Source organism: Crocuta crocuta, unplaced genomic scaffold, assembly GCF_008692635.1.
Source record: "Crocuta crocuta isolate KB4526 unplaced genomic scaffold, BGI_CrCroc_1.0 scaffold102, whole genome shotgun sequence".
NCBI lineage: Eukaryota > Metazoa > Chordata > Mammalia > Carnivora > Hyaenidae > Crocuta > Crocuta crocuta.
Genome location: NW_027530019.1, coordinates 4,597,815 through 4,623,092, shown reverse-complemented (window position 1 = coordinate 4,623,092; position 25,278 = coordinate 4,597,815). Strand labels below are relative to the sequence as shown.

At 38.3% G+C, this 25,278-nt stretch overlaps 1 long non-coding RNA gene across 1 annotated transcript; it reads left to right on the top strand.

Annotated features, from left to right (window-relative positions):
- The first annotated feature begins 16,896 nt into the window (after positions 1-16,896).
- Positions 16,897-21,725, top strand: LOC144231750 (uncharacterized). Its single transcript, XR_013335177.1, has 3 exons — positions 16,897-16,968; positions 17,609-17,797; positions 21,421-21,725. It is a non-coding gene; the product is annotated as an uncharacterized LOC144231750 (long non-coding RNA).
- The last annotated feature ends 3,553 nt before the right edge of the window (positions 21,726-25,278 follow it).

Genomic DNA, 25,278 nt, shown 5'->3' with positions numbered 1-25,278 from the left:
ATGGTGTCTCTGCCCTTCCTATCCTCTTTGGTGTAGCCTTTTCTCTACATTTGTCTATGGAGAGTGTGTTCTGCCAGTCTTCAGATCATTTTCTGGGTTATGTACACTGATGAGATGTTATATAGTTGTATTTGTGGAATAAGGTATGCTTAGGATTTTCCTATTCCACCACCTTTCTTGGAAGTCCTGTCTTTAAATTCTCAATAAGTTTTTAACAAAGGGTCTGTATGTTCATTTTGTAGTGAGCCCCACAAATTTTGTAGCTGGATCTGCCAAAGGGTTATCATTTCAAAAGGGAATATGCCATGTCTGCATTTGGAGACCTGTGTTCAGGGTTTATGAGACTGAGAAACCATGAAGAGAGACCAGATTTTTATTGCATTGAAGGATTCAATTATAGATAAATGTGTTAGGTTTGATACCTTTTAGGGTCATTTTTTTAAGGTTCAAAACTCGTGGGCTTTTAGAGTGACTTTTAGAATTCAAAAATTCCATTTGTGAACTTAATGTGAGTACTCTCTTCTTCATTTGTGGCTATATCCATACTTTCATTTATGTTTGTAGCCCCACATATACAATTGATTAGAATAATAGAATGGTTGCAAACTATATGTTGCAATTAATTCAAACAGCTGTTTTTAGAATGTCCAGTGGTTTAATTGGATGGTGTCTTTCTGCAGCCCAAATGTCTGTAGAAGCCTAACTGGACCAAAGCCATGAGCAACCCTAAGCCAATTAAGTTTCTGTCCCATGATTATTCATGGATCAGTAGGTACCCTTTGACGATTAGCTTCCCATCAGCTGAGATATTGGCATGACACAGAGGCACAACACCTAAACTTTGGGCTCCCTGAAAAGGTTCAGAGAGATTGTCAAAAATCCATTTTATTAGCCAGTCTTGCTCCATTCCATCCTGGTAAGGTTAATAAAATGTTCAAGGAGTAATGGGGGGAAAATGGTAATGTTATGTCTCCAAAGAGTTATAGCTTAAAAAATATTTGTGTTATTTCCTGTAAGTGAAAAATAACTCAGGCATGGAGGATCCAGATCAATGTAGTATTCTGCCAGTTTGGGAGAGAAACCACCCTTCAACCTACCTCTACGCTTATGAGAATCAACAGATGATTCTGTCTTCAGATGAGGATATGTACAACCTTCCAGAGAACTCAGAATGTCTTTCATCACAGAAGGAAGAATGCTGTGGTCTATTTCCCAAGATGATTTATGGAGATAAGTTTGGGTACCCAGCCTTTGGCTGGCATACGTTGACTTCTCCAATACATATTCTCATGCTGAATGTCTCTTGACACTTAACACATTACATATGTCAAGTGCATGTATAAGCCACCAAACCAGGAAGGCCCTGTCTTCTCATTCACACTGCTCTTTTTTCTTTATTAATATTAAATCTGCTAATAAGGAAATCAGAGAGTTTTTGTTTTGAATATTTATACAGTCTAGAGTAGAGATGTATTATGGTCCAATGAATGATGTTCAGTGACAAACTGAATTAAGGGAGTTACAAAGTAATGGAAAGAATAATGGTAGTCAGAATTTATGGATTTAGGGATTATTTCTTCCCTTATCAGCTGTTTATCTCAGAACAAGTTAACCTCTCTGAGAGCTCCATTTTTAAAAAAAATATTCAAATTGAAGCTAACATACAAATATACAAATAAACTAATATACAAATTCAGACTGTTTCAAGGAGTCATTTTAAGGTTTGACAGATTATTTTAGTGAAAAATTTTGTAAAGTGTGGTCTTTAAAACAAACGGTGATTAAAAACTGAGACAATATAGGAAAATTCCACATGAACTTTATTAATTCATAACTCAGTGATCCTCAGTCTTGCTGCTTTTAAAATTCCCAATGTCCAAGCAGCATCTAGATCGATTAAATTAGAATCTCTGGTATTAAATTCAGAGATGAATATTTCTTTAAAAGTTCTCTAGGTGACAACTTAAGTCAAACTTATGGATAATACAAGGAAGAAAAAAAAATAGGGAAAAAGAAAGCCAATTTCATGGTTTGCTTCCTATAGTCTGACCAAGCAACTTACAAATGATTTGGTTATAGGGTCCCTTGGGCACCTGGGATACTGGTAAGCAAAGTGCAATTGCTAGAGAAATATTTGTTGATAACCCCTTTAAATGACTATGAAGAGAGGTGAAAACTCTTCACATTAAGTTCATATTATTGCAACTCTTGTTTAGTGAGTTATTTGGGGAGAAAAGGACAGTAGTCCCTGTCAAAAAATTTAAAGGACTTGGCATGAAAAATCGGGTGGCATGTTGACCACAACCACATAGAAAGTAATGAAAGGAAGCAGGAGAGAAAGACTAAGCTGCTCTGGGACCTGGCCAGCACGTGTGCACACAGTTTTTTTTGCCGGCATGTGGTATGCAGTAGACAGCCTTTGGTGTATGGCTGATCATGGAGGATGCCAGAAAAGTGTAAAAAGCCTTATAAATGTGTCCGCTGAACATCACTGATGAGTGATTGGACTCCAGCTCTCCCATCTGTCTCTGGCAGCGTTGCCATCAGCCTTCCAAGTCTGGGAAAGCAGCTGTGCAATAAATCACTCAGTGGCCTGGGAAAGTCAAGAGTTTTCTCATGGTGGAGAGGTGGCTGCCCTCCAGGTAGTGGTATCTGTAAGAGAGGGGCAGGTTCCAGTGAACAGTTCCATACAGGGGCTAAGTAAAGGCTTAGGAAGGGTCCCCCGAAAACCTAGAGGGACAGATATTGTTGCACTGGGCTGGAAATTTTCTATATGTGATCACATTTCATGCTCATAGCAACTCTGTAAGGAGGGCATTTTGCAATCTCTGTTTTCATAGATTCATAGATTCATAACTTAAGGCTCTAAAAACTTAAATCACTCTCTGTAGGTCACATAGCTAGGAAGGGACAGAGTGGGAGACTTAACCAAGTTAAGTTACTTTTAACTTAACCAAGTTAAAATGTTGTGATTTTTCTATCATAAGGACCAAAGTCACCCAAAGGTGATCCATCAATCAACTATATCTATACTCAAGCCAAGCAAATCTTTGAGTTTGCTATCCATGCTTATATCCTTCTTCTACCTTTTACCTTTATCTATATTCCTTTCATCCCAAAGAGGAAATCAACCTACTACATGACTGTGTAGTATCACATAAAGCTTTGCTACTTAGAGTGGGATCTAGGAACAACAAGCAACAGCAGTTGTGAGCTTAGTAGTAAAGTAGAGCAAGCCCCCTGAATTTTAGGAATTCATTAAAGTTTAAAAAGCACTGAACTACAACATGGAATTATTTTTCCGAAAAGGCATTTAAGTCAGTAATTCTCAAATTTGTGTGCATTAGAATTACATGGTGGAAGGGGATAAAAATGCAGATTCTGATTCTTTGCCCAGGGGTTTTTAATTTGGGAGCCACAAGCTAGGATCTGAGGGGTATGTGTGTTTTAACAAGTAGCTCAGCTGATTCAGCTAGAGGTGATCTGAGAAAAAGACTATGATTAACATTGTCTTGGGAAATACAGCACCTGCCTTCAGTTACAGATGATGAGACTGAGGTCAAGAAAGGGGAGGTTATGACATGCAGTGGTTGGTGACAGAACCAAGATGAGGACTTCAGTCCTTGAAGCAGAATAACCAACCACATCTGGTTCAAGGCTTTAGGCTTTGGGGAAAATCACTGTCAGGCCTCTGCCCCTTTATTCTTTTTAGAACTTTAGAATTCTTGACCTGATTGCAGTTGATTGACTCCTTGCTAAGAAAAGAACATTCTGCACATTCTGTTGGAGGAAACAGTGGGTGTGACTGGATTTCACTTACTGAGGTCTTTGCTTTCATAGACCTGGTTTTTAAAGTGTGTTTTGTTCTTAATGAGTTAAGAACAGGAAAGGATTGGGAAAAGTTGGGGAGGACAGAGACCCGAGTGAAGCAGTAATACTTGTGCCTACATGTGCTTATGTGTACATTATCTCATTTAACCCCTGTGACAACCCTATGAAGTACCCTTTTACAGACAGTAAACTGCACTATCAGGGATGGAACCCAGGCTTCTGGCTTTAGGGATTTCTCTGTTGTACAATTAACACCTCTTGGGGAAAGTTAGGAAATTCCATCTAGAGATTTTAAGAAGTTGGTGGACCATGGTTTGTAAGCCCAAGAGACCCAATTAAATTCATTCTTAGATCACTGTTTTAATTTTTTTGTCTTGACCATAGAAATTTAACATCACTGTTAGCACTTTAGTGCATCCCTGAGAAATACAGGCAAGAAAAAAGAAACTTCATATATAACATGCTTTTATTCAGAAGTTCCGTTCTTTTGTGATGTGACATAACATAGTGGAAAAAGTATAATTTTTTATTAAAATCATGCCTCTTTCATTTATTAGTTATATGATACTGGGCAAGTTTTTTCTAATATCTCTGAGCCTAGTTTATCTCATCTGTAAAATGTGTCATTGTGAGAATCATAAAGATAATGTTAATATTTAGTCTAACACAAAACTTGAGACCTAGTAAGCATTCAATGTCTCTAAATCATTGCTGAAATAGTACTAAAAAGAGTTCAGAATTTGTTTGCAATTTTTCCTGCTTCACCTCTCATACTCAGCCTTGGCCAAGACTGTGGATATATAGTAAAATATTTGTGTTCATAAATTTACTTACATTTACTTATATATTTATTATCAGTATGGACTCATGAATCTTAAATTTTATCAGTGATTTATAATTCATCATTATACTTAATGATGCTCACATTATCCCAGATGTGGTACTTAAATTATCCCAGATTTGGCTAGCTGTAATTCTTTTCAGCTAGCACCTTAGTCCTTGGGTTATGACCTCATAATTTTTAAAAAATGCTTTTTTACTTTCTAGAATAACAAGATGTTCCAGGCTCATATTTATCTACTCTGCCCCATTTGTCCAGTCATTATCCAGAGAGTCTTGCTTACTTTTAGTGGGTAATGGTGTTAGAGACCAAAATTTGAGTTTCGGCTGTGATCTTTGCTACTGGGGCATCTTTAATTCTTGGTCCTTTGAACAGAGCTAAAAATAATTAGATGTATATAACTTCCTTCCTTCCTTGGTTCCTTCTCCCTTCAATGTGATTATCATATTTATTTGTAATACAATGTGTTTCTTTCTACTTTCAGGTTAGGTCTGTCTTTCCTTTCTCTTCTTACTGATTGCAGTTTAATTTTTGAATATGTAGCACATTCACATGGTTTACAAAGTCAAAACTCTTTTTTCCTTTTTTCTCACACAAAAATTAACATACTTTGTATGTTCTTTACTTTTTTACTTAACGTTATCTCCTGGAAATTACACCCTATTTGTTCATAGAGATATCCTAATTCTTGTTTATAGCTGTATACTATTACATAATGTAAATGGATCTTTCAACTAAGCTCTTATGCTTACATGTTTAGATAGTTCTTTATACTTTGCAATTATAAACAACACTGCATTGAATAACTTTCTTTATATGTATTTTTATATTGTGGGATATATATGTTCAGAGTAAGTTCTTAGAATAATATTGCTAGTTGAAGGGTAAATGCATAATGAAGTTTTATTACATGCTTTGAAATTCTTCCTCATGGGAAAATATACCATTTTGCATTCTACGAGCAACGTATGAGAGAGCCTATTTCCCCACAGCCTTACCGAAAGAGTGAATTCCTAGGCAAGATGGCAGAGAAGTATGGAGCTCCATACATTTCACTCACCCCCATCTCTCAAATGGAGAAGACCGAAAGCCATAGGAACCCTTACAGAATCCAGGAGTTTGGGAGGAAAAGGAGTAAGAGTCTGCTGAGAAAACCTTATAGCGGCTACCTCAAGAAACAAGCCAAAGTACACATGGTGGAGTACCAAATACCACTATGAGAAGGGAAATAAAATAACCAAAGTCTCAACAAGAGAGACCAAGAGACACCATTCAAAGAACACTTCCTGAATGGACAGGCCCTGGACAAAGAGCTTTGTTTAATACAGCAGTACTCGCAGGTGCAGAAGGAACTTACTTAAACATCATAAAAGCCACTTATGAGAGGCCTCAGCTAACATCATCCTCAATGGGGAAAAACTGAGTGCTTTCCCCCTGAGATCAGGAACACGACAGGGATGTCCACTCTCACCACTGTTGTTTAATATAGTGCTGGAAGTCCTAGCATCAGCAATCAGATGACAAAAGGAAATAAAAGGCATCAAAACTGGCAAAGAGGAAGTCAAACTTTCACTTTTCTCAGACGACACGATACTCTACATAGAAAACCTAACAGACTCCACCAGAAGCCTACTAGAACGGATCCATGAATTCAGCAAAGTTGTAGGGCACAAAATCAATGCACAGAAATTGGTTACATTTTTATACACCACCAATGAAGCAATAGAAAGAGAAATCAAGAAGCTGACCCCATTCACAATTGCACAAAAAACCATAAAATACCTAGGAATAAACCTAACCAAAGATATATAGATCTGCATGATGAAAACTATAGAAAACTTATGAAGGAATTAAAGAAGACACAAGNGTAGGAATTTACCCGAGGGATACAGGAGTGCTGATGCATAGGAGCACATGTACCCCAATGTTCACAGCAGCACTCTCAACAATAGTCAAAACATGGAAAGAGCCTAAGTGTCCATCAACGGACGACTGGATCAAGAAGATGTGGTTTATCATACAGTGGAATACTACATGGCAAGGAGAAAGAATGAAATCTGGCCATTTGTAGCCATGTTGCTACATGGAACTTGAGGTTGTTATGCTGAGTGAAATAAGTCCGGCAGAAAAGGACAGATACCATATGTTTGCACATAGAGGTGGATTAGGGGGAACCTAACGGAGAACAATGGGGGAGAAGAAGGGGAAAAATAGTTGGGGAGATGGAGGGAGGCAAACCATAAGAGACTCTTGAATTCTGAGAATAAACTGAGGGTTGATGTGGGTGGGGGAGAGGGGAAAGGTGGTGATGGGCACGGAGAAGGGCACTTGTTGGGATGAGCACTGGGTGTTATATAGAAACCGACTTGACAATAAACTATTTAAGAAAAAGAATTTTAAAAAAAAACAGTGAATTCCTAATCTTTTGAATTTTTGCAATCTGATAGGTGAGATTATCAGTATAATTTTAAGTTGATTTTACTTAGTGAGAGTGAATATCTTTTTGCATATAAGGGCCATTTTATTTCCTTTTGTGAATTATCTTTATATTTTGCCCATTTTTCTATAATATTTTGTATTTTTCCTCAATTTTTAAGAGTTGTTTAGTCTTAAATCACTTCATTTTATTCTTTTTCATCATGATATGTGTACTTTTTAATCCCCATCCCCTATTTCCCCCCTGGCAACCATTATTTTGTTCTCTATAATTAAAGAGTCTGTTTCTTGGGTTTTTTTTCTCTCTCTTTTCCTTTGTTAATTCGTTTTGTTTCTTAAATTCCATATACGAATGAGATCATATGATATTTTTCTTTCTATAACTGAGTGAAAACTCAGCATTATTCTCTCTAGCTCTATCCCTGTCGTTGAAAGGGGTAAGATTTCATTCTTTTTTATGGCTGAGCAATATTCCTGTGTGTGTGTGTGTGTGTTTACCGCATCTTTACCTTTTCATCTATCACTTGGACACTTCAGCTGCTTCCATAGTTTGGCGATTGTAAATAATGCTGCAATAAACATAAGGGTGTATGTATCCCTTTGAATTAGTGTTTTCGTATTTTTGGGGTAAATACCAAATAGTTTGATTTCTGGATGATAGAGTAGTTTTATTTTTAATTTTTGAGAAACCTGCATATTGTTTGCAACAATGGCTGCACCAATTTTCATTCCCATCAGTAGTGTAAGAGGGTTCCTTTCTCTCTACATCATCACCAGCACTTGTTTCTTGTGTTTTTTATTTTAGCCATTCTCACAGGTGTGATGTAATATCTCATTGTAGTTTTGATTTCTGTTTTCCTGAATGAGTGACGTTGAGCATCTTTTCATGTGTTTCTTTGCCTCTATCTGGCTGTCTTTTTTTTGGAGAAATGTCTGTTCATGTCTTCTGCCCATTTTTAAATTGGATTATTTGGTTTTGGGGTATTGAGTCATATCAGTTATATATGTGTGTGTGTGTGTGTGTGTGTGTGTGTGTGTGTGTGTGTGTGTGTTTGGATATTAACCCTTTATCAGATATGTCATTTGCAAATATCTTCCCTAATTCAGTAGGTCTTCTTTCAGTTTGTTGATTGTTTCCTTAATTGTGCAGAAGCTTTTTATTTGATGTAGTCCCAATAGTAATTTTTGCATTTGGTTCTCTTGCCTCAGGAGACATATCTAGAAAAATGTTGCTACAACCAATGTAGAGAGATTATTGCTTGTGCTCTCTTGTAGGACTTTTATGGTTTCAGGCTTTACATGTAAGCCTTTAATCTATTTTGAGTTTACTTTTATGTATGCTGAAAGAACATTCTCCATTCTTTTGCATGTGACTGTCCAGTTTTCCCAGCACCATTTGTTGAAGAGACTTTTTCCCATTACATTTCTTCTCTGTCAAAGATCAACTGACGNATGAGCACTGAGTGTTATGTGGAAACTAATTTGACAATAAACTATTTGTAAAAAAAAAAAAAAAAAAAGATCAACTGAGCATATAGTTCTGAGTTATTTCTAGGCTTTCTGTTCTGTTGATCTATGTGTCTGTTTTTATGCTAGTACTATGTTTTAATTACTACTGCTTTTTAATGTAACTTGAAATCTGGGTTTCGTGTTTTTTTTTTTTTTTCAAGATTGCTTTGGGTGTTAAGGGTCTTTTGTGGTTCGAAACAAATTTTAGGATTGTTTGTTCTTGTTCTGTGAAAGATGCTGTTGGTCTTTTGATAGGGATTGCGTTAAATCTGTAGATTGTTTTGAGTAGCATAGACATTTTAACAATATTCGTTCTTCCAACCCATGAGCATGGAATATCTTTCCATTTCTTTGTGTCATCTCGAATTTCATCAATGTTTTATAATTTTCAGTGTACAGGTCTTTCATCTCTTTGGTTAACTTTATTCCTAGATATTTTATTGTTTTTACATTCAAAGGAGCTAGAAAAAGAAGAACAGACAAAACCCAACCAAGCAAAAGGGAGGAAATAATAAAGACCAGAGCAGAAATAAATGATATAGAAACTAAAAAAAATAATGGAACATATCAATGAAACCACAGGAGCTGATTATTTGAAAAGATTGACAAACACATAGCATGACTCATTGAAAAGAAGAGAGAGGTTCCTAAAAGACAAAATTACTAATGAAAGAGGAGGAAGAACAACCAACACCACAGGAATACAAACAGTAGAACAGAATATTATGAAAACTTTATATGCCCCAAAAGTTGTACGACTTAGAAGAAATGGATAAATTCCTAGAAACATACAGTCTTCTCAAATTGAATTAAAAAATATGAAACATGAACACACCAGTTACTAGTAATGATAATGAATTGGTAATCAAAAAACTTTCAAAAAACAAAAGTCCCAGGACTAGATGGCTTCTCAGGAGGATGCTACCAAGCATTTAAAGAACAGTTAATACTCATTCTTCTCAAACTATTCCAAAAAATATGAGAGGAAGAAAAACTTCCAAATTCATTCCATGAGGCCAACATTAATCTGATCCTAAGCCCAGATAAAGACACTACAAATAAAGAAAACTACAGACTAATATCTCTTATTAGTCCTCAACAAAATATTAGCAAACCAAATGCAAAAATATATTTTGAAAGTCATATACCATGATCAAGTGGAACTTATTCCTGGGTTGCAAGGGTGGTTCAATATTCACAAATCAGTCGATGTGATACATCACATCAATAAGAGAAAGGATAAAAATACATAATCATTTCAATAAATGCCATAAAATCTTTTGACAAGTACAACACTCATTCATTGTAAAAACCCTCAGTGAAGTAGGTCTAGAGCGAACATATCTCAGCATAATAAAAACCATCTATGAAAAACCCATAGCCAATATCATTACTCAATGGTGAAAAGCTGAGAGCTTTTCCCCTAAGGTCTGGAACAAGACAAGAACGTCCACTCTCACCACTCTCATTCAACATAGTACTGGAAGTCCTAGCCACAACAATTAGACAAAGAAATAAAAGGCATCCAAATTGAAAAGGAAGAAATAAAACTGTATTTGCAATATCTATACATGACAGTATGAATAGAAAACCCTAAAGACTCCACCAAAAAACTATTAGAACTGATAAAAGTCCTTTACGTATTAGAGTCCATTATCTATAATATATATTTTACACTAATTCTTCCCAATTTGTCATTTATTTATCTTTTACTTAGTTAATGGCTTTTTTTGATGCTTAAAACATTTTGGTTTTCGTATAGTCAAATCTATTAATCTTTTCTTAGATTGCATATGCATTTTTAATCATAGTTACAAAGCCTAAGTCTTACGATGTGATTTTTAGCACTATGGAAATATGCTAAAAACTACTATATCACAAAGGAAAACAGTGATAGCAGAAAAGGCAAAGTATTTGGGGGCTCTGAGTGGACTTGCCAGATAAAATACAGGTTGGTTAGTTAAACTTGAATTTCAGATAAATGATTATTTTTTAGTATAATTATGTCCCAAATATTACATGGGACATACTTATACTAAAATACTTGTTGTTTGAGTTGAAATTCAAATTTACTGAGTGATTTGTATTTTTATTAATCTGGCAACCCTAGTACTGAAGAAGGATAAATCCCTAATTTTGGCATATCCTCTGTTGTCCATTTGGGTTCTTAGAAATAGATCAACCCTCCTGACTTAGTTTTCTTGGATTCTATAGTTGTCTTAACGTCATTGTTTGATCTGTGCATCAGCTGTTCCTTCTTTTGTCAAATGACTTCTGGTCCATCACAAAAATAACAAACCTCTGAGGTTCAGTAGGATAGAGTACATAGAACACAGACCTGGCTTTTAACTCTGGCCACAGAATCCTGGAAAGGTTATTTATTGCATTTAAGCCTCAATAAGATCTGCCTTACAGGGCTTATTTTGTATAACTAAATGAATTAAATAATGTTTACGTACTATAAGTGCTCCATAGTTTTTATCTATTATTTTCTAAGCTCATAATTTTAATATAGTTAATGTAGGCCTTTTTCATCAGCAAAAGGGGGATATGTATATAATAGTATCATACTGTTAGTGAGTATACTCAATTCTCAGATGAGAAAACCAACACACAGCTAATCAATATGATGCTGGAGCAGGGCTCTTCAGTGATGCTTCCCAGTACACAGGTTAGCCCAGCAGTGAGATGGGAGGTTGGGGTAACTTGAGATGAAATATGGTATTGGGAATGAGTAAAATGGACACAGGACAGAGTCAGGGAATGAAGGGTAGGGACTGACCACTAAGTCAAGACAGACAATGGGAGAGACTAGAAAGCAAAGAGGATGAAAGGTTAACGAGTAAGGGAATACTTAAGGAGCAGAGTAAAAGTGCAAAAGCAAGGATGAATGTGAGAGAAAGAAGGAATAAAAAAATTTTTTAAGCCAATTACAGGGAAAAGGAGATCATATGAATAAATGGTTGGACAAATAAGTGGGTGAATAAGAAATCAGTGAAGTGAAATGAAGATGACCATGGGGAAAGAGTTGGTTCATATATTTTATCAAGTCGCTTTTACCTATTATGTCCTATTTAATCACCGTGGTAACTCTGTGAGCAGTGAAAAATGTGGATATTATTTTTCCCATTTTACAGAGAGAGAAATCCCAGGCTCACAGAGGTAGTTAAATCACTTGCCCCAGATTGCCATATGAATCAATGCAGAGCTGAAATCAGATCCCAGAGCTCGTAGCCCCTTCTCCCACACTACACCCTTGTCCTTAGGGACTGCAGTAAGGAGACTGAAGGGCATGAGATTTAAATGAATCCAGAGCACCTAAAAACTGCAGGCATTTGCTGCTTCAGATTATGTGTCTCCCTCTCTCTCTGCCCCTCCCCCACTCATGTTCTGTCTCTCTCTGTCTCAAAAATAAACTATATTAAAAAAAATTTTTTTTAAATGCAGCCATTTGGTGTGTTCTATCCAGAGAGAGACCCATAGACCCACTCTATGGCAGGGACCAGCATTCAGGTTCTGAATGTTCCAATCCTTGTAAAAATATAAATGGAATTCTTTCTGGCTACAAAACTAGGAGGTATACTCCTCCAGATTGTTTCTCTTTGATCTAGGTGATCCTCCACTATTTGCAAAGTGAACCATAAATTTGGTTTCACTTCACTTCTTCTCAAAACCTGCAGGCTACCCACTTGTCACAGAAGCCAGAGTGTAGCCTCCCATCTCCAAGCTCATCTTCCAGAGTTTAATCCATGTCCTTTTGATAGGGCCAATGTATTAATTGGCAGACAACTGGAGGAAGCACAATTTTCCTATAACCATTCTGAATTCCTCCTTTGATGTCCAGTTAAAATTCTCTCTGCATGCTGCAGCCCATACAATTTCATCTGAATCAAATCCAGCTCTGATAACCCTGGGAAGCCACAACTCTGCTTGGGGAGAAAGATTTATACACACAATTCTTTTCCACAGTAAGAAGAAATCACAGTAGAAAAGACTGTCATCAAAACAGTGGTGTTTCTTTCCTAAAGCTTTCTGTTGTCTGTGGGAGGTGATCTTATTCAGCTTTGACCCCTTTTGGTCACGGTCTTATCAGCCACTCATGTTCAGGAGAGAGTTAACAAAATAAACACAGTCCCTAATGACAGTAGTAATACCATCTTGGGGGAGAATCAAAATACTTTTACATTCCCTCACATGCCTTGAACTCTTGACTTTCCAAAGTGGCTGGAGAAGGACTACAGAGGTGGTAAGGGTTGGAATGTGGCAGGAATCTTGTGAGGTCCAGGAACAACAGACTTGTTGCTTATGCCTGCTCTCAGAGCATGAGTTTGATAAGTGTACGTATCTCAAAATTCTACCTGTCTCCTCTGCATCTGTTTCTATTTTTATCACAATTTTCTCTCTGTCAGGGAGGGACTTCCTAAGACAGAACCCAAGCAGAAAGTAATGCTTTATCATAGCATTTCCACTTGAATTTCGACCATGTGCAAGACTTCAAGCCATATTCTCCTAGTTTACCTTGTCTCTTATGCCTGCTAATTAGCCTTAACACGATTTATAACCCTTGAAACATAAACACAATAATTTTGTCCTTCTTTCCAGTTCTAATTGGCACCAGCTATCATAGACTGAGCTAGGCAATATCTAAAATGCACTGCCCTCCCCACTGATCTCTGCCTTCTTTGTAAATTCCTCACTGTGAGTGTGGTCTGGATGTAGTGACTTGCTTCCTACTCATGGAATATGCCAAAAAATAAGATGTTACTTTCAAGATTAGGTTACACTGTGATTCCTGTCTTGCTCTTACTCCCTCAGTTGTACTCTGTTTTCCCTCTTACTTGCTCACTTTGATGAAGCCAGCTGCCTTGTGAACCACGCATTAGGTAGTTCTGCAAGGCAAGGAACTAAAGGAGGCCGCTAGCCACTAGCCAGTGGAAAACTGAGGCCCTCAGTTCCATGTCTCACAAGGAACTGAATCTCACCAACAACCATTTAGGTGAGGTTACATGGATATGGAAATGGAAATTTCTCCTGTCAAGCCTTCAGATGAGACTGTAACTCCAGGCTTGTGAGAGATCCAGAGCAGAGAACTCAACTAAGCCATGTCCACAGAAACCATAAAACCATAAGTGTTGTTTTAAGCTACTAAGTTAGAGTAATTTGTTACGCAGCAATTGAAAAGTAACCCACAGGCTTTCACTCAGGCCACTAAGTTGACATTACAACACATCAGTTCCATCACCAGCTCTACCTGCCTTCCTTCACCCTCATGAGTTAAGCCCCTTCCATTCTGTTTACATTGCTTTATAGCATTGTTCAGTTTCCATATTCTCTCGGCCTGCTCCCTAGTCTACTCTGTCATTATTCAATATATTTCTGCTGTTAGCACCTGAATAGTTCATAGCACTTTTCTTCTTCCTTATCATCAATTAGCCTCAGCACTTTCTCCAATTGTAGATACTCATTAAATAATTGCAGATTGATTTAACTGTCAACATTTATTTTAAATAATTTACTTGAAAGGTTTATTGAGTACCTATTACATGCTAGGTACCAAGGATAAAGCAATGAATAAATAATAACACAAGACCTACTCTCATGGAACTTACCATCTAGAGAGAAAGCTTGATATTGACACTGGTCAGTTACATAGCAAATGTATTTGGTATTCAGTTTCTTAAAAGAAAGGTCAATGTGCTGCAAGATTAGAAGTAAACAGATTTTACCTAGCAAGGGAAATGAGGGGAGACTCTCTGAAAAAGTGGTAATTGCGGTACATTCTCAAGGGCCAGTGGGAGTTAACTTAGCAAAAGTGAGCAGGGAGTAGGAGTGGAGAGAGAAGGGAAGCATTCCAGACAAAGGGAACAGTGTGTACAAAGTAGCGTCTTTGAAGTGCTTAAAGAGAGCTAGTACGTCTTGAGATTAAAGAATGAGGAGGGGTGTGATGTGAGATGAATAGAGAGGTAGGTGAGCCCCAGACCTGATCCTATCTTATTCTAGGCCAATTTTGAAAAGTGGGCATTTCAGGAATATCCAGAAATATCCTGTAACAACTACAGTCTTTTGGTAGCATTACAACTAAGTGGGTGTCAAATATTTTTTGGCCCTATTTTAGGGAGCTGTTTTTTGAGATTTGTTTTGATGACACCCTTAAAGAAATTATGACTGGGGCACCTGGGTGGCTCAGTTGGTTAAACATCCAGCTCTTGGTTTTGGCTTAGGTCATGATCTCTTGGTTTGTGGGATTGAGCCTCATGTCGGGATCTGTGCTGACAGTATGGAACCTTCTTGACATTCTCTCTCCCTGTCTCTCCCTGCCCCTATCCTGCATACTCTCTATCCCTCTCAAAATAAATTTAAAAAAATTTTTTTAAAAATCAGGACCATAAAGGAATGAAAAGATATAGCCCCTGACCACAAAGAGTGTGTATTCTAGTTGGAGACTCATTATTGAGAACACAGCAGTCTCTAAATCACAATATAGTGCATGTAAAATAATAAATCCCTAACTCACAATTAAGCCCTAAGGAGGGAAAGGGGAGATGCGTGAGGCATAAACCCCATTTAGTCTTGGCTACACCCATGCCCACTGTCAAGTCTCTTTTTGACTAAGTGAGTATCAGGCTTCTTAAAGATGTGGTACAGTCAGGATTGTGAGAGGAGAGGAAGAAATCTCAAAAATTAAAAATGGAGACAAGGTCTCATGAAACTGATGGAAGATGGCAGAAGCAGAAGGAACCAAGAATACTTATAAGGAATTCTGTGTTGAATAGCTTAAAGCCACCATTCTCTCAGGGATCATACTTCTTTTCTGCTCATTTTATACAGAGATGATAGAGATGGCAAGCACATGTGACTCACATGCCTGGCACAAGTTGATGCTCCATAGATACTAGTTGAACAATTTGGAGTAGGGTCATTACACAGGAGACCCTTCACCCACTATGGACACAGAGATTTCCACAGAAAGAACCACAGGGTCTATAAATGGGATGTCCTGGAGCCTTGCTGGGACATCCTATCTCTTTCTCCTCTTCCTCTAACTTCAAGATACAGCCATCCTGTATGGATAACCCCACAAGACCTCCTGTAAGGGCAGACTACTCCAGCAGCCCTCTGCCATGGGCAGAAGTGGTGGTGTGTGAACCCATCCATGAAAGCTTTGTTCATGATCTCTGGTCATACGTGTACAGGGATCCACCTCCTGAACTGACTCCTGAATACTTGGAATTTCAGTGGATCTCAGAATAGTCTTCCGTGATCCTGACTGCAAAGTTATAAACTCAGATGCAACCATCCATGAAACAAAAACATGAATAGTAAATTACAAATATGCCATGATTTTGCAAAATCATATGCAGATTTTTTAGGCATATGCAGATTTTCACTGATTAAAAATGCCCACCATTTGTTAATTACAGTGTTCTTGACACACTCTGTTTTATCTCAGTCTATGCACAAAATCTTTAAAGATGGTGCCATTATCTTCATTTTACAGATGGAGAAACCAAGGCTCAGAAAGATTAAGATAACTTCTCCAAGATCACAAGTAACAGACTCAGGTTGGTCTGTATCTGGGAACCAATAGCTCAACACCAACATCATTTCCTCCTATAGCTCAACACCAACATCATTTCCTCCTTGAAGCTTTGTGTGATCTCCTCATCAACTCTGCCCCCATTGGACTTTGAACCCATTTATAAGCTGAAAATACTATATAGTAATCTTTAAGATTTTATGAAATCGTCTTTGAGGGCACTCCCTAGCACTGTGTCTGGCATATAGTGGGCCCTTCACTACTTCTAGAATAAATAAGTGTGTATTAAAGCCCTCTCTCTAGGGATTAAGGCATGAACTAATTTTAGAGAAAAGAATAGCAATTATGCTAAGAGCAACCAGAGACTGCTTGCTGTTCTCCTTTTTTGACCCCAGAAGAGAAAGTATTTTTTGAAGCAGATACTCACCATCTTCCATACCTACCAGAGGGAAGCGAGAACCTCTCTACCCCACCCTATCCCTCTCGCAGGCCTCCATCAGAGTATGCTAGTCTGAGCACAGAGCCTGGGACCCTAGGCATGCATTCTCTGGCTTCTGTAGTAACATCTTTCTCCATGAGGCAAGACCCAGGAATGACTTAGCATGACTCAGTGAGAGCCCAGGGAAAGTAAGGGCTGCTGCGGTTTCTCCTCTTCCTGTGGAAAGGTCAGCTCTCCCTTGGGAATGGGCTGCTAACCTGATGTCCCTGCTCTATTCACTTGGTGCCACAATTCCTCTTTCCTCAGGGCAAGGATGACACCTCAGTGGACTCACATCTGAATCATCCCAGGAAGTCTAGAGGGAAGAAATGAGAGGTGAGAATACATGTTACTTCTCTGGCTGAGTGGATAGTCTTAGTAATCATAATAACTGGCAGTCACTGGACATGTATGGTATGCCAGTCACTGTATGAAGGGCTGTAATGCACAATATATGTTTGTTCTTCCTCTTACTGAGTACTTACTTTGTACCAGCCACTATTCCAGGAGTTTACAAGTATTAATTTATTTAATTCTCACAACAGCCCCATGAGGTAGACTCTACTGGTCTTATCATTTCACATACAAGAAAACTGAAGCAGAGAGAGAAGAAGCAACTTGTCTGACAGAGCTGAAATGTGGTAGAGGGGTTCAAACCCTGGAAGTCTGATGTCAGAGCCTATTCATATAACTGCTTACATATATAAGCTAATCCTTGAAAAATCCCTCTACAGTGGCTATCATTCTTCTCATTTTACAGATGAGGCAGCTGAGGTTCCGAGGATGTTAAATGATGGAGTTAGATATAGAAGCAATGAACTGACATAGGAAGTGACTTTATTCTGCTTTCAGAGCCTGAGCTCCTGTGGCATTATGCTTAACTGAAGCTCAAATGGAGTTTCTACCAGGAAATATTACCAGAAAGGCAGAGATTGTTCTCCAGATGATTCTAGGGCTCCTAATTTTGTCCTTGCAGGATGTCCTATTCATGGAATGGCTGCTGCTACCACCCATCAACAGGCCAAAGACCCCTTCTCAAAACTCTCACAAGTACGGGAGGCAAGCTAGCCTGGCTTCCAGCGATACCCAACTTGGTTCTTTGAAACTCACTTCAGGACCTAGGAAAGAGCTCAAGGACCAGGGCACAGGCTGTCTGTCCTACTTGGTAAGTTCAGACTAAGAAGCTAGGATGCCAAATGAAATCTCCCACATGTACTACCTTCCTCCTAATTTCCAGCCCCCTCTGCTGTTTATGAAGAGTAAAAAGGGATAGCTGCCTTCTAAGGAGCATTAGGTGGCCTAACCAGCGCACAGTGATTTTCAGGACTGATGTTTGCAATTATTCTACAGTTTGACCAATGCCTGGTCCATGGAAGAGGGGTCCATGACTAAGACAAGAAGGTGCCACTTATGTTTGGCCTCTGGGGGAACTATATTCACCTTGACTCCTCTCCAGGCATGTGGTTTGCATTACCTTGGCCAGAAACAGCAACTGGGCCCCAGTCTGTACTGTGTGCACAGGAAACTTCACAAAGGTTTATGTATGGAAAGCATTTGAGGCTGTGTCAGTCTTGGCTGTGGGGACAGGTGGGGTGCAGCCGGCAGCTCTGCTCTCAGCTGCCAGACGCAGGGAGAGACTCTTGCCTCTTTCCACAAGGTGTTTCCAATAAGAGGGGCACATTTCCTTCATTAGAAATAAAACAAACACAGATTGATGATGTTACAGCGTTTCTCAGGAAAAGAGGAAAACAGTTTTCAGATGTCTTTGTTGCACTCCTTTCATGTGCTTATGGGTGGGGCTGTTACGGGGAGGAGAGAGGTATATCCACCAGCACTCAAGGTAGAGATACAGATAGAACTTGCAACTCCTAATCCCAGTCCAGTGTGCTTTCTGGAATATTCCACTCCATACGACCATATCAACAATTGAACATATATCTATTCATGCGTAGCTTTAGGGAAGTGGTTCTCAACTTGGATTTACGTACTAAATGCATTGGAAGTTTGCAAAAACACCATTATACCCAGGACTATACAACATCTGAGAAAAATTCAGGTGTGATCATGACTGAGCTATCTATGCCCAGAGGACTAATTTGGGTAATCACTACTGTTAATCACCTGAGCAAAGCTTACTCACCTTTCCAGAACTATCTCAAATCACTCCTCTTCCATAAAGCTTTTTTAACAAGACCACAAATATAGTTGGCATACCTCTTCTCTGAACTCCTACACTATCCACAGGCTATAAGCAAACAATTTTGCATTAAATTATATATAATTTCTATTGTTAAGCTGTGTTAATCATGAAGTGAAGGCTCTCACTTATTCACATACTGTGTGCCAGCCATTCTGCTTCATGCTTTCTGTGCTTCGCCACCAATATTCCTAGGAGCTCTACCATGCACCACCTGTACCCATTATACAGATTAGGAATCTGAGAGTTCTAGGTGTCCCGTATCTTGCCTGAAATGAGACGGCTAGTAAGGGCATATGAATTCAGGTCTGTAAGCCTCCAAAGTTCTTTCCAATGTCTCATTTCATATCAAACATAAACACTATTTATTATAACATATACTCCTGATATTATTTTACAAACTGTAAGCTTCTTTGATATTCATTCTCTTATTTAATCCTGACTATAGCACCACTCTCCTTGACAAGCAAGGGAATAGAATTTGAAAAACTTAGGTGAAAGGCTCAAGATTCCATAGCATAGCCACGATCCCGGGCATTCTGATTCCAAGTGCAGGGTTATTTTCACTGGTCTCCTGTGCCATGTGCCAAGCTTTGTTCCTTGTTGATCTAAAGTCCCTTGATGGTCTATACTGACTTTTACGTTGCTCCTATATTCCCCACAGATACCAGATATGCAGTCTATTGCTTTATTACTTGATTTTCCAAGAAGTAGCAAGAATGTCTTCATGAAGCATTCTGTCCCTAAGGACCTGAAAAACAAAACACAGTTCTTTTGGGGTTGGAAAGAATTGCTGAAGAGGCATGACTGGTTCTTTTTAGTGCCCTAAATCACTGTTCTTTAAAAAAAAAAAAAAAGCCTTCCAATCATGTCCACATATTTTTGAAGGTACGATTTTCAACTGTATATATCAACTAACAGAATCAAAGGGTAATGTGAACTTAGTGATCTACCCATGATCATGGAGTTGACTGTGGAAGAGAGGAAGGACTTCCTTCCATCCACCTCTCCCAAAAGTCCTTAATTTGAATCCCTACCTAGGACTTGGCAGTGTCTTTAAAATTTATTTAGTCCTGTCCCATCTCATTATCAGAATGACTCTAAGTGGCTTGCAATGTGAATAGATAAAATAAATAATGGTAAAATATAAACAAGTAAAGATAACCAATGGGTGAAATGAAAATATAAAACGTATATTCGAGGGGAAAATATTAATCAGAGAGGAAACACTGCATTAAAGCCCAAAATACTGCAGTGCATTTAAAATAGATATTACATGTGTGGGGTTCAGTTGATGAGGAATTTTTAAGGGCTTCGTAACTCCTGTGGGATTTCACTCCATGCCAGATATTGACCAAGAGTGATTAAAGCAGTGAAACTATAGCTTTTACCTCCAGGATGTGGTCAACACGCAGCATTCATGCATCTGTGGTTAAATGGGAGATGTGTTTTCCAAGTCTAATGTTGCCAAGACCACGTCAATGCTTTGTGCAGAACAGAATTTTTATTTCAAAAATAAGTCTGAATCATGATCATTCATTTAGCAAATATTATGACAATAAATTATCTGCCAGAAACTGTGCAGTACATTGGAAATTCAAAGGCAAATATGACATGGAAACTTTTCTCTAGGACTTCTCTGTTTAGAGAAACAGACACACTTAAAATATATAATCAGCACAACCAAAATAAGTGTGATTATACAGGTGTGTACAGTGGGTGTAAAAGCAGAGATGGGGTGAACTGCTTTACTGGGGTTGTCTGGTGTAGCTTATCTTTTAATCAACACTCATCCAGTTACAAGGACATCAGGGTCCTGATGTCATCCTTAATCAAGTGAACCTGGGGGGATCATAGAATAAGTGACTTGTCTTTGTGTCCTGCTAATTATCTCCATATTTCTGATTTGATTGTGTGGAGAAATAAGACAGGGAAAATGCAGCAGTGTCAGCTTAAAAAATGGTGGCCAACAGGAACAGAATGGAGAAATGTGAAGAAATGCTATAGCAAATCATGTATAGTAAACAGGTTAGTGAGACCAATTTTTTGGCATGGCATATGCATTTTGTTCTTGGCAATCCTCCATATAGTAAAGGCACCTTCAGAATTTAAAAAAAAAGACAATTTTCTAGCAGATTATGTATCCATTCAAAGCACCATTAAAACAAAAATCTAGCATCTTGAGAGAGAGGAAAATTGTCAGTTTTTACTGCCAGTGATCCACACCAAAAGCTAGAAGCCAGTAGCCAAAAGTGACCTAAGAATTTTAACCCTTCAGAGCTCTAGTGCTGACTCAAAAATTTTGAGCAACCTCTTCTGGCTGACCTGGCTGAAGAACACGTTAATGGCCATAAAAAATTTAGTATGAGGGCTGAAGAACTTACCAAGCTATAGGAGGAAAGCAACCCACATGTAGAATTTACTGTGGTTGATTCCAGTATGTATGTCTGGAGAACCCCCAAAGCAGGGATCCAGAGCACATCTATACATGCCTGGTGTTATCTCAAGGCAAGTACTTTCTACTGTAGAAGCAGATAAAGAAACTTTAAAAAAAAATAACTTCCCTTTTTCTTGCTTATATTTACTCACAGGTCAGAAGTTGAGGGGAAAAAAAACTCAAAAAGCTAAGAAATGCCAAAACTGGACATGCCAAAGGATTAAAGTAGAGAACATTCATGAGAAGTGCGTACACTTGTGATCCAAAGCTAAGCCATCAGAAACTGCAAGGATTGAACCCGAAGTCTAAATGTATGTGAGAGATGGCATTGGATTAAGAGCACACAAGCCATGAGTGAACCAAACTCCCAGGGTTGATTCCCAGCTCCTCCAGTGATTCCATGACTCTGCGTAAGTTACCTGAACTCTCGGGTTCAGTTAGTCTTCTCACTCGAAAGTGGGGTTGTTGTGAGCATTGGATATAATTCATGCCAGGCGTAGCACAATCCCCAGCACTTAATAAAGGCTAAAAACATGTTAGCTGCTGTATTATAATCATTCTCTCATGTAATCAGCACAACCGTTCAGGGAATGTCCAATGATTCTCATTTTTCTGGTGGGGACATGGGCATGGAGATAAGTGTCTTTGCTAAACAGTCCCACAGTTGACTTTCTAAGTCATAGCCATGCCCTGACTTCTTCTTCCTCTCATTTTTCCCAGGAAGCCAGACTGTACACAATATAGATGGTCTTTCATGTTTTTCTTAAACCCATGCTGTCCCATGGCTTACTCCCCAGCAACTGCCCCTTCCTGGTTCCCCAGGACCTCACAGCTCCCTTTTTACTGTGGGAATATTGTCTATTTCATTGCTGCTCAGCTGTCGTATGCCAGGTGCACACAGGACTACCCCACACTAAGCAGTGGTATTGGGAAAACCCTCTGACCATTTGGACATCAGCTTGCCAGTCTCTGGAAACTTCTTCAAACACCAACTTTCCCTTAGTTTCTATTTTTCCATATTTTGTCAGCCTCAAGCTTCTCTCTCCCAGATATGGACAAGGTGCCCTGTGAAGATGAAAATATTTTAGAGGTCAGGGATGATTCCAACTTCCACTGTTGGAATAGAGAAGAAAGGAGCACAGAGAGAGGAACTTCTGTTTCCTAAACTTCTGTTTCCTAAGGTGTTGTGATGAGGGGAGACTTACTCAGTTTTTTTCTCCATGGGCAGAAGCAAGCATGGGAGTTTTGATTATGGATTCAATTTAATTGCTGATAATTGATCTGTTCAAATTTTCTCTGTCTTACTGATGCAGGATTGGGAGGTTATGTTTCTAGGAGTTTATCCATTTCTTCTAGATTGTCTAGTTCGTTGGTATAGTTTTTCATAATATTCCCTTATAGTCCTTTCTTTTGCTGTGGTGTCAGTTGTTATTTCTCCTCTATCCTCTCCAGTTTTGTTTATTTAAGTACTCCCTCCCCTCCCCTCCCTTCCCTTCCCTTCCCCTCCCCTCCCCTCTCCTCTCCTCTCCTCTCCTCTCCAGGAGGCTGGCCAGAAGTTTATCATTCTGTTGATCTTTTTAAAGAACTAGCAACTCCTGGTTTCATCGATTTGTTCTATTGGGGTTTTCTGTTTATTTGTTTGTAGTTTCTATTTCATTTATTTCTATCCTAATGTTTATTCCTTTGTTTTACTGCTTTTAGGTTTGTTTGTTCTTCTTTTACTAGCTCCTTGGGTGTAAGGTTAGGTTGGTTATTTGAGATTTCTATTACATCATTTTTTANAAGTTCCTCCTAATCCTCCTATACGTGCAAACATATGGTATTTGTCCTTAAGGTAGGCCTGTACTGCTCTAAACTTCCCTGTTAGAACTATTTTTGGTACACCCCAAAGATTTTGGACCATTGTGTTTTCATTTTCACCTTTCTCCATGTATTTTTTTTTTAATTTTCTCTTTGATTTCTTGATTGATTCATTCATTGTTTAGTAACATGTTATTTAGCCTCCATGTATTTGTGTTTTTTTCCCAGACTTTTTATTGTGGTTGATTTTTAGTTTCATAGATTTTTGGCCAGAAAAGATGTATGGTATGATTTAGGTATTTTTTAATCTTCTGAGACTTGTTTTGTGGCCTAATAAGTGATCTGTTTGGGAGATTGTTCCAGGTGCACTTGAGAAGATTCTATATTCTATTTTAGGATGGGCTGTTCCGAATATATGTTAGACCCGTTTGGCCCAATGTGTCATTTAAAGCCACTGTTTCCCTGTTGATTTTATGTAGGCGTGGAGCCTGCTTAAGTCTCTCTCTCTCTCTCTCTCTCTCTCAAAATAAGTAAGTGCAAGGAAGGAAGGAAAGAAAAGAAAGAGAAAAGAAAGTAAGTCTATTTTGTTGGCTAGAAGTATTCCTACTCCAGCTTTCTTTTCACTCCATTTGCATGATAATTGCTTTTCCATCAGTTCACTTTCAATCTGTAGGCAGAGTCTCTTGTAGGCAGTGGCTGGACGGGTCTTGCTTTTTTAATCCATTCTGTCACTCTGTGGCTTTTGATTAGAGCATTTAGTCCCTTTACATTCAAAGTAACTATTAATAGGTATGTACTTGTTACCATTTTGCTATTTGTTTTATGGGTTTTTGTAGTTATTCTGTTTCTTTCTTCTCTCACTATCTTCTCTCACAGTGGGCTATCTTTAGTGATATACTTGGGATCCTTTCTCTTTACTTTTTGCATATATATTACCAGTTTTTTGAGTTATGAACACCATTATGTTTATATATGATATCTTATGTCTAAAGCTCTCTATATTTAGTTGATAGTAACATAAGTTTGAGCCCAACTTATGTTTACTCCTCTTCCCCCAAGTTTTAGGTATATGGTGTCGCACTTTACATCCTTTTATTCTGTGAATCCCTTGACTGATTTTTATAGATATACTTAATTTTACTGTTTTTGGGATTCCTTTTCTTATTCCTATTATGGTCTTTCCTTTTAACCAAAGTATCCCCTTTAACATTTCTTGTATAGATGGTTTAGTGGTGATGAAGTCCTTTACCTTTTGTCTAGGAAACTCTCTCTACTCTCCTTCTACTCTCAATGATAGCCTCACTGGATATAGTAGTCTTGGTTGCAGGTTTTTTCTTTCAGAACTTTGAATTTTTCATACTACTCCCTTCTAGTCTGCAAAAGTTTTGCTGAAAAATCAGCGGATAGCCTTATAGGGTTTCCCTTGTATATAATTTGTTTTCTTTTTGCTTTTTGCTTTTATGATTTTTCTGTTACTACTTTTTACCATTTTAATTACTGTGTGTCTTGGTCTTTTCTGTTGGGCTGTCAGTGCCTCCTAGGCACTGGATTTAGGTTTCTTTCCCCCAAATTCAGTAAGTTTCCAGCTATTATTTCTTTAAATACATTTTATGCTCCCTTTTCTCTCTTTTTCTTCCAAGATCCCTATAATGCAAATGTTATTATGCTTAATGGTCTTGCTGAGTTCACTTAGCCTATCCTTATTATTTTTTTCTCTCTCTCCACTTCAATTTGATTGCTTTCCATTACTCTGTCTTCCAGGTCACTGATCATTCTTCTGCTTCCTCTCATCAACTATTCATTCCTCTGGTGTATTTTTAACTTCATCTCTGGTTGGATCTTTTTACATTTTCTCTTAGTTAAGGGTCTCGGTAAGGTCCTCAACTCTTTCCTCAAGTCCAGTGAACATTTTTATGACCATTACTTTAAATTCTCCATCAGGCATATTACTTATCTCTTTTGTTTAGCACTCCTACTGTGATTGTGTTGTGTTCTTTCATTTGGGATATATTCCTCTGTCTCCTCATTTTGTCTTTCTCTTTCTGTCTCATTATGAAGAAGTCCTGTAGTACCCTGAAGTACAATGTCCCCTGTTCACCAGAACCTAGTGCTTCAGGGTTGTCTCCCATGTGTGCTGTATATGCCCCACTATTGTAACTGAGCTGTGTTTGCTTTCAATCCAGTCACCTGCAATGGTTCTTTGTCTGTTGTA